This window comes from Sylvia atricapilla, chromosome 3 (genome assembly GCF_009819655.1).
Source record: "Sylvia atricapilla isolate bSylAtr1 chromosome 3, bSylAtr1.pri, whole genome shotgun sequence".
Taxonomy (NCBI): domain Eukaryota; kingdom Metazoa; phylum Chordata; class Aves; order Passeriformes; family Sylviidae; genus Sylvia; species Sylvia atricapilla.
The window spans coordinates 79,013,543-79,023,266 of NC_089142.1; positions in this window are offsets into that span (position 1 = coordinate 79,013,543).

Genomic DNA, 9,724 nt, shown 5'->3' on the forward strand with positions numbered 1-9,724 from the left:
TTTCCTAATACATCTTTGATTTCTCATGTGGAACATAGAAGTAAAAGTGTCTGGTTTTTTAATGGCCTTAGAGCAACTGCATAAGAAATTTTAAAATACAATTGCCTAGCTAATTTACTTTTGAAGATTTTTTCCTTAAATTTAGGAGCTATATATTAATACACATTGTAAATAAATAAGCTAATAATGAATAGGAATGGCCATTTACACATAGTTCTTCACATTGCACTTAAGTCACTGAAACTGTGCATTCAACCCAAGGGTTTTTTCAGACCTTAAGATGTGCTAGAATATATAACTTCAAAATTGCAAAGCTAAGGAACTAGGGAGTCAATATCTATTTAAGGATATGTACCAGAAACATACTGGGAGAAATACCTACTATATCTAGAAATGCAGTGTTGTATGTAAATTGATCACACTCAAGGTCACGTTGGATTTAGCTTCTTTAGCATGAAGAAAATATTCTTAAAAAATAAGCATACTTAGCAAGGAAAGACAATTTGCTGTCAGTTTACTGAAGAAAAGTAGAAGCATTCTAAACTGGTATGTCATTTTAGGGATTATTTGCATTTTTATTACAGAAAATCTGGCCACCAGAAAAGTAGGTGGATTAGATCAGCATCCACAATCCTCTTCATAGTGCTGCATACTGATAAGATTTAAAATGTTAGAATATAAATCTGAAAATACTGTGTTTATTTCTCTGCAATCTGCCATGTATCAATAACTGCAGTATAAAATAGATGAAATCAAATAGGATCAGGGATACACTGGATATGAACAAGGGTTGTCATAGCTAATCCCCTATAAAGGTTGCCATAGCTTAGTAGGTCCATGGAAAGTTCATAGCATTCTAGTCAAGGTACTTCCTATTCTGGACATAATGTTGAGCTCTTGAAGAAAAAGCAGGAGGACTGAAGTTGGTGGGTACAGACAAAGCTGGTGCGTAGCTTCTTACCAAAATAAGTCAGGGCCCAGCTGTAATACTCTCAGCTCAAACTCATCAAAACTTGTCTGAGCTCGAAACTCTTCAAATGACTGATTCAAATAGGGACAAAACAGCTTGTCTTCTGGCTTTCAGCTCAATCAAATGCTGAAAAGGGAAAAACAAACAAACAAAGAAACAAACCAAAACAAAACAAAAAAACAACCACCTGAAACCCAACCCTACCTGAAACCCCAGGAAGTATAGGATGAATGCAAGATGGTCTATGGGATCACTCCATGAGAATGAAATGGGAAAAAGAGAGATCTGGTAACAGTGGTGACTGCAGAGTGTGGGGGCCTGGCAGATGTGGATCACACCAGCGTGTCAGTGTCCTGCCAACACAAATCGCATTCTCATGAATGTGAGCTGGCTCATGCAGACCATTTCAGGAGTCTCTGGACTTGCAATGCAAGTAGTCCATAACCCAGACAAGCCATCAGCAGCTGATTGAGAAGAAATTATAGCTGATCCTGCTTTATAGCAAGAGGGCTCTATAACCCCCTGTGAGTCTCCTGACAATGCTTCTATAACCTTTTCAGGCACCATTGCATATTCTGGCTGGAACTCACAGATGCCAGAGGTCGTTAACAACAATCTCAACCTGTCCCATTACTTACTTAGCCAATTAAATCTATTTTTGATGTCTTTATTAAGGCTAGATAGCAGTTTTCATTCCAAGAAATCACAGCAAATTTCTAGTGTTTTTTTCTAGCTCTTTTTGGATTTTAATGCTGATAAGAATAACCGGCTGTAAAAGCCACCTATCCCTACTGACATGATTTCCTTCATGTCTATAATCACCTTCTCAATTTCTGTGGATGATGGTGTGGGTTAGCAAAAATGTTTAGGACAATGTGAAAGGCTGTTCTGATTACAGCAACTTCATGTAGGCCAAATTAAGAAGTTTGACTTTTGGTATCTACCAAGTATGTTGAGGGAATCAGATTTTGCTAGTTCATCCATTAATCCTAGGAAGATAATGTTGCTTATGACAGTAAAGCAGAGACGTTTTCCCAGAATAAATGTGTGTTTCTGTAAAATGTTTGAGCTTCCTTATTTCTCTTGATGGATAATAAGCAGACAGATTATCTGCTCAGCATTCTAATATCTTGGTTAGAACCACGTACAGCTTTTGCAAAGTCCAAATGTCTAAAGTTACTGGAGTATGGTTACAGTGAGAGAACAAGGTGGTATAGGTCAGAATTCATAATAATTGTTTGTCGCCCTGATATTTTTCAGCCTTCTGATGTTTGCATTTTTGTAGTGAAGTTTCTCACAACTTTTAGGTAAACAAAAAGTAATGTTCTGAAAACTATGCATTCCTTTCTGGAGGAAGGACAATTGATGGACATCTAGTTTGACCAGTGTAGTTGGAGAGGTGTCAACCACATCCTCCAGTCTCTGGGCATTGTCCAAGATCGAAGTAAAGAAATAAATGCCCCTCTTTTTGCTCTTACAACCTGGCTGCATGAGTGCTGTTCTTTTGTGTCCTTCTAGCAACAATTGTTTAGTCTGCAGTAGTTTTTATAACATCTTAGGACAAACCCCCACATATAACTGATTTTTGCCAAGGATATTTAGGCCTTACTTACTCCTTACTGTGATTTTTTTTTTTTTTGGTTAATATTTTCTTATTCATGTCATGATACAAATTGGTTTTCTATGGCTGATTTCATTATATTAGCAATATCTATTTGCTAATCCCTGGGTTTTGTTGGATTTTTTTCCTGTACATGATTAGAAATATGGTGATTCATATTGTAAATTGCTAAGTAGCCTGAGAGATGTTGCAAGTCTGAATTTTGTTGTAGGCTTCAACAAATATTAATACACCCATCTGACATCATGCAAGTTCATATGCCTTTTCTTTCAGTCTGGAGAAAGACACGTTTATTAGCTTTCCTGGTCAGGCTTGGCTGCAAGAAGCAAATGAATGTAGCTGTATACCCAGTGCTGTGAACAGCACATGTCTGTTCAAGTGTGACCTCGGAATCTTAACTTTAGAGACTTGGATGGGAGTTAAGGAAACAAGCAGGAAGGTAAGATGACTTGCTTGTAACAGGGGTAGTGATGCAGTCAGGAAGAGAACACAGCATCTCCTGGTTCTCAAAACATTTTTGAATCACAAATTTCCATTTCACATGAAAAATGATGGTGAGAGAAAACAAGCCCTGAGGAGAAGTCTCAGCAATATGAAAGACGGGAGGAGGATGGTTTGATTAGTTCAGACTCATAGAGAACAGGCAGACAAGAAAAGTTTTCTCAAAGCATGGGGATAGATAGGTTAGATGGAGTTATGGGGAATAGCATCCTACCATTGGTAGCAACTTGCAATATATTAGCAGTTTCCTAGATATTTCAAATTCTATCACTTCTTAACAATAAAATAATAAAACTACAAGACATTATCAGTATTATTCTCCCAGTCTTTCCCTCTTAATATATAGGGGATTAATGTCAACAGCCTACTATGCCATCCCTTTTAAATCAGAAGAGTTCTTCTCTTGATGTTCAGGTTATCATTGCTTTTGAGCAGAAGCTGACCCCTTTCTAGCAAATGCCTTATTTTTGGGATTATTTTAAAGCAACAATTCCCATTTCCCTTCCTAGTTAGTTGATCTAGCCCCCAAAGTTGATTACAGTCTTTTATAACCCACCCACATGGTAACTAGGTTCTAGAGCACGTAGATAGATTTTTAGTGTGATTTAACTCATGATAGGGAGTTTAGTTATGAAAGACTTTGTAAAGTTTAATATTATTAATGTATTCTCTTGATTGCTTGACTGTTTTTTTTTCTCCCTTTACATTTTTATTATTAAAAAAAAAGTCTTTTTTTTTCTTCAGAAAAAACAGAGTTTAGGCTAGAAGTTTGAAAAAAAAAAAGTTAATCAACCCTCACAAGTTAATCTTTGAATTCTACCAGAAACACTGCTACAGGGCACCTGTTACTTTATGGCAGTGTAGCTGTTAAGTTCTCGTAGTTAGTAATAAGGAGAAAGATTTGCTGTTATGCTGTGTCTGCTAAACTCTTGACAACCATGCAGAGTAGGAGTAAAAAGGTATTCTTTACTGTCCAGTTGATTTGGTTCTACAGGTGATTTTTCATTACTAGATTTGCAACCAGCAAGCAGGTCACACTTGTGACTATTGCACAAGCTGTATACAGCTTTTCACCCTCTGTCTCAGCTACAGTCCTTCTTGGGAAAGTGTAGCACTGTCACTGTACTGATGTGCATTTTGGAAATGTTCTTCTCAGCCTTCAGCTGGATCTTTTGGTCAGACTGAGACTAGAGTGGTGTTCCAGTCATGTTGACATACTAGCCTTTGTAGTAGATTTTATGAGGATAAAACCATTGATACTGTCTCAAGAACTTGAGCAGCCAATCAGGAAAAAAAAACCAACAATTTGCAGTTCCCTTGACTTAAATGAAAGAGACTCAGAACAGCTGGCAGTGGGATGTAAAAAAGTCCATGTCCTCTCTACACAATTCTGTGTTTATGTCCAGCATCAAGGCAGGGCAAAAGCATCTTGAATCACCTTCCTTTCCTTGGTCATTCAATATTACTTTCAGCAGATCAAGGTGCCAACACATTATTTTTTTAATAAAATTTTCTTATCTCTCAAATTTGGTGGGTTTTTTTGTTTCTTTGTTTTTTTTTTTTTTTTTTTTTTTTTTTTTGTTTTTTTTTTTTTGTTTTTTTGTTTTTTTTTTTTCACTTGTACAAGAAAGCGGGGTCCTTGATTCAGCTGAAGTGATGCATTTATGTTTATGTTTTATAGAGAATCTTCCGGAATGAACACAAAAAACCTATACAAATGGACTCTTCTAATTCTTAAAGCTCTGTGGGTATTCATTCTCAATATGACAATCCTGAGACAACTTTAACAACAAGATAAGGCATTTTTAATTCTTTAGCTGAAGCTTAAAAAACCTGTAATTATGCAGTCTTCAGTATTTCAAGTCCACCTGGATATTGATATTATGAATTATTCCATAATACCTTTGACATTTTACATTTATTATAAGAAAATTATTTAAAAAATTACAAAATAGGCAAAGAAAAGTGAAAATTATCAAAAGGAATACTCCTAGGACATCCATTATTCTCTCTGTATCAATTAATTTTTCCAGATCAACCTGAATAATTCAAACAGACATCTTAGTTTATATTCAATGCTTTTTGCTATTAAAATGCAATTTTTAGTAAGTGAAATTTAAAGCCTAAGCATGACAAAAAGAGTACGGTTTACCTATAACTGTCTGATGAACATATTTTTAGTAGAAAAATCTTAATTTGTCTCACTCCTAAAACCCACTGAAGCTAACATTCCATTAGAAGAACTTTATGCACATAACTAAAGCAGAGAACACCTAGTGAAGATGGTAAAAATGCTCTAATTAACTTCATAAAGTTCTACTTAATAATTACTTATGTGAAATACATGTAACTTTATTCAACTATTATTTTGATTTCTCCTTTTTTTTTGGTAGGCAGAGAAGGAATGTACAAATCTGGAATGCTAGAATGTTTACTTTCATTCTAAATCTATCTGCTCTCAGAATTTTTGTACATATGTATTAATAATTTAGCTGGACAGTAACCATGACAATATTGATGGCATATGTAGAATAAATAGGAAACAACACTACTTACGCAGGAAACATTAGCACATAGAATATTATCAGGATATTTGAAATTCTCAGATGTGAACAAGCCACTAGTTATTAATAATGTTTCTTATATTATAAGCTATTACAGGGTTATTTTTTTTAGTTTTTTTTTTTCCTGTAATACATTTGTCTATCAATAGTCTCAACCATTTAACAGTCGTGACATGTAAAAGGTTAAACCTGACAGTTGTCCTTTAGATTATATTGCTTTAAATGCCAAAGTGTGCATTTCTATTTAAACCTTCTGCTGGGGAAAATATTAATTGAGGAATAGTGTTCACTATTCAATATGGAAATATTAGATTACATTGCAGCCATATTATCTGAAATTACTCTTTGGAGTTCAAATCAGAGCAATCAGGTGCTCTGTCTTTTGTGAAAGTTCTCATTCATTCCAAAATACTATTTTATTTCTGCCTGTTTTCTCAGTTACTTTCCTGTTTTATTGTCTACAGCTTTCATTCATTGGAATCAATACCAAGGTGCACTAGGGCTATAAAATGAGATTTTTCAATAATTTGGGGACAGTGAAGACAATGGCTGTCACCTGATGTGACATGTATTTTAGATGAATGAGACGAAAGCTCAAGTTCTACCATGCCCTGGCAGTTTCTGTCAGGTGGGACAGATTATTGATGACCTTTACTGTTGGATAAAACCTAAAGGAAACTAGAAACTGTCAATATGTTTGGTGAAGAGGGGCAGAGAAATGGTTCTTTGGTAGTCCTAAGAATCCATTTAGATTTATTTTTTCTGCTTATTTCACAGCTACTCTGTGTGCAGAACACTTCCTTTCTCTTTATTGCTATTGTTAAACCGTAACAAAATCACCATTATCTTTAAAAATAACATTGAAATGGCTAATGTTAATGTTAGTCAAAGTGCTGTTTCTACAGGGTTAAAACTACACTAATAAAATATTCCAAATACAAAAAACTGAAAAACAAGCAATTACAAATAAATATAATTTTAACCTAATACAGGAAAAAGATAATTTCTAAAGGCCACTAACTAATGCTGAACTTCTAGAATGGTGATTTTCTTTCAGAATTGCATGTTAGTTTAGCCTCTGTGTTGCTTTAAATGCAATTAGAGCCAGTGCTGGTGAAGGAAGGGAGTGGTGGTGTTTGAAGTGGGGGGCTGGATATTGTTGCATCATTTGAGTAAGGTGTTACAGGGAAGTTGGTATCTGGAAATTTTGTCCTCTTTGGATAGTGCAGCTACCTTCACACTTTGGGGTAGTCCTGGTCCCTAATCTTATCTGTCAGGTACTAGGACCTCTGGAGACAACAGCTCCAAATCCGTCTTTACCTGGAATTTTGCTAAAGAATTGCTAAGGCCTAAGGAAAGTCTTACTAAATGCAAACAAATTTTCTCTGAGATATAGGTACATGTGTAAAGCAATGAAATCTGGACATTTAGGGGAACTATCTGTAAGCTACCTTTATATCTGCAAGACACTTCTCATCTCTGTGATTATTCAACCTTGGTCTTCTTTAGTATCCTGGCTTCAATTGCTTCTTCTCTTCTCTTCTCTTCTCTTCTCTTCTCTTCTCTTCTCTTCTCTTCTCTTCTCTTCTCTTCTCTTCTCTTCTCTTCTCTTCTCTTCTCTTCTCTTCTCTTCTCTTCTCTTCTCTTCTCTTCTCTTCTCTTCTCTTCTCTTCTCTTCTCTTCTCTTCTCTTCTCTTCTCTTCTCTTCTCTTCTCTTCTTTCTTCTCTTCCTCTATTTTTTTCATAAATGTAAACTGTTATGAACAGATTTGTGATAGGCAAATTTAAAAGCACATATTTTCTACAGATTTCACAGAATTGCAGCTATCTCTATTCACACAGTCCTGTGAAATTGAAACTGAATTTATAAAAAACTCAGAAAAAGATTTCTGTATTTTGGGTACTTAACAGAGCTCATTTCTTATTTGAATGAACTGTTATGTTATGTATAAGTTCTCCCAAAGATTTTTCAAATTATTTAAAATACTGTCTAAAAGTGTAACCTTAGTAAAGAAATAGAGGCAACAGCCAAAGGATATAATGGTAAATGAGAGAAGAACAGTAGCTCAGAAGAGAGGCTAAAGTTCGTATATTCAGCATTCTCTAGCACCAAATACATACCACAAAAAAAAAGGTAGAGTTGAAGGTGAATGTTTGCCAGTTGGCAAAAGTGATAGTTAATAGACTAAATTACCATTTTACATGAATTTACCCATATCACATCAGTCAACAAGAGCACATTCTGTCTGGGAAAAAATGACATTTTATGGCATGCATTAAAATTCAGTATTAATTGAAATAATTTGTTCAAATATCATTTTTTTGTATGAAGAACATTTTGTAACAGATAATATAATTAAATTATCCAGATTCTTGGAAATAGAAGCATATGTGCTCAACAGATGACGTTTTTAGCTCAAGTCTCTTCTTTTTATACAAAAGCAAACAACAGCAAATGTAGTAATAACATCTTTTCCAGTACAGGAGGTATGGCAACAATGATATTGTGTCTCAGTGACCATCACCTCCATCAGCAAAAATTAGCTGGAAATCTAAGGGATAATGTGACAATGTTTTGTACCCCAGCAAGGCAGATGAGAAAGCTGAACACCTTGATGTTTATCCAAGTGTGCTCTACATGATCACATGGATTCTTGACAACCATTATGAAATTCAGTCAGAAAACAGAAAATGAATTATTCAACACAATCTGAAATAGTTTGTCTTTGAAGGGTGACACTAATTTCTGCTGCATTACACAAAGAACCTTGCTTGGGGGGCAGAGACTCTGAAGTGGTTTCTTGGTGGTTTTTTCCTGTTTATTTTTGGGGCTTGGTTTGTGGCAATTCAGCTGTTCAAACCAATTACACAGACAATAAAGCCATTTGAATATTTTTATTTCTCTTCATCAAGATTAAAATCTGGAAAATTGAATGGAACCCAATTCATCCACATTGGGGAAATCTGATTTTTGATTCTCCAGAGCTGAAATATTTATTGGTAGCTTTTAGTCATTAGTTTGCCATTTAGAACACTAAAGTATTTTGTTTTTTAGGTACACACTGATAAAAGTCAGGGAGATGGAAAATCAGATTCCTAGTGGTATTACTGTCAGAGCTTTTCCTCATATCAGACAGCCTAGGAGGATGGGAAGAGTTAAGGAGATATTTTCTCTACCTGAGAGGACCTGAATCTGTATTATCTTCCTTCTTGAACAGTATGGCTCCAGCACAGCACAGACGACTCTGGGCAGATCCTCAGTCTCTTTTGGTGGGGACACTTCCACTTTGCATTAAAGCACAATACTGACCCTAGATGTTTCATGTCTTTTCCAGCCACCAACCACTGTATTACCTCTACGTGTCTCTTTCAAACAGGCCTCTCATGATGGACAGTATCAGCTACAGCATCGAGAAAAGCTCAGTCACAGTGTGTTAGGAAACAGTGAGAGCATAGTGCCACGCATGGGTAATTAACACCAGTTCAATACTTCTCAGGAAGCTGGAGAGCAGCATGCATCTTCCTTTCTCATCTGGATGACATAGCCCTTCTTTTCTTTGCCTTTTCTGTCACATACATAAACAATATTATGTTGAAACAAACAATCCATTATGTAGACATGTCAATTACTACTTTTTGATATTTTAAAAATTATTCTGCTAACATTGTGTGGCAAATTCAAAGCAGACTAGTGACCATTTTCTGTATGCTTTGGTGACATCCTCACAAAATGATATTAACATATAATGTCAGTTCTTTTGCAGCAAAGCCACTATAAGTAGTCTAAATACACCCTGAATGATAGTAAAAAAGACTTTAACAAAATATTATTGAAAGGTAAATTAGAAATGGGAACTCTACAAACAAAAAACTACTGAATTACATTCCTACTATCCAGGGATAACCATTTCCATTAATTACAGAATTATTGCCACACAGAATAAATCATTAATTCCTAACACTTCCTTTCTATTTCTGCCTTCTTAAGAAAAAAAATCATTCAGATAATCTTCCTTGATATAGTTGTTTCAAGTTACTATAGACTTGGTTAATTTATTTAATGAAGTC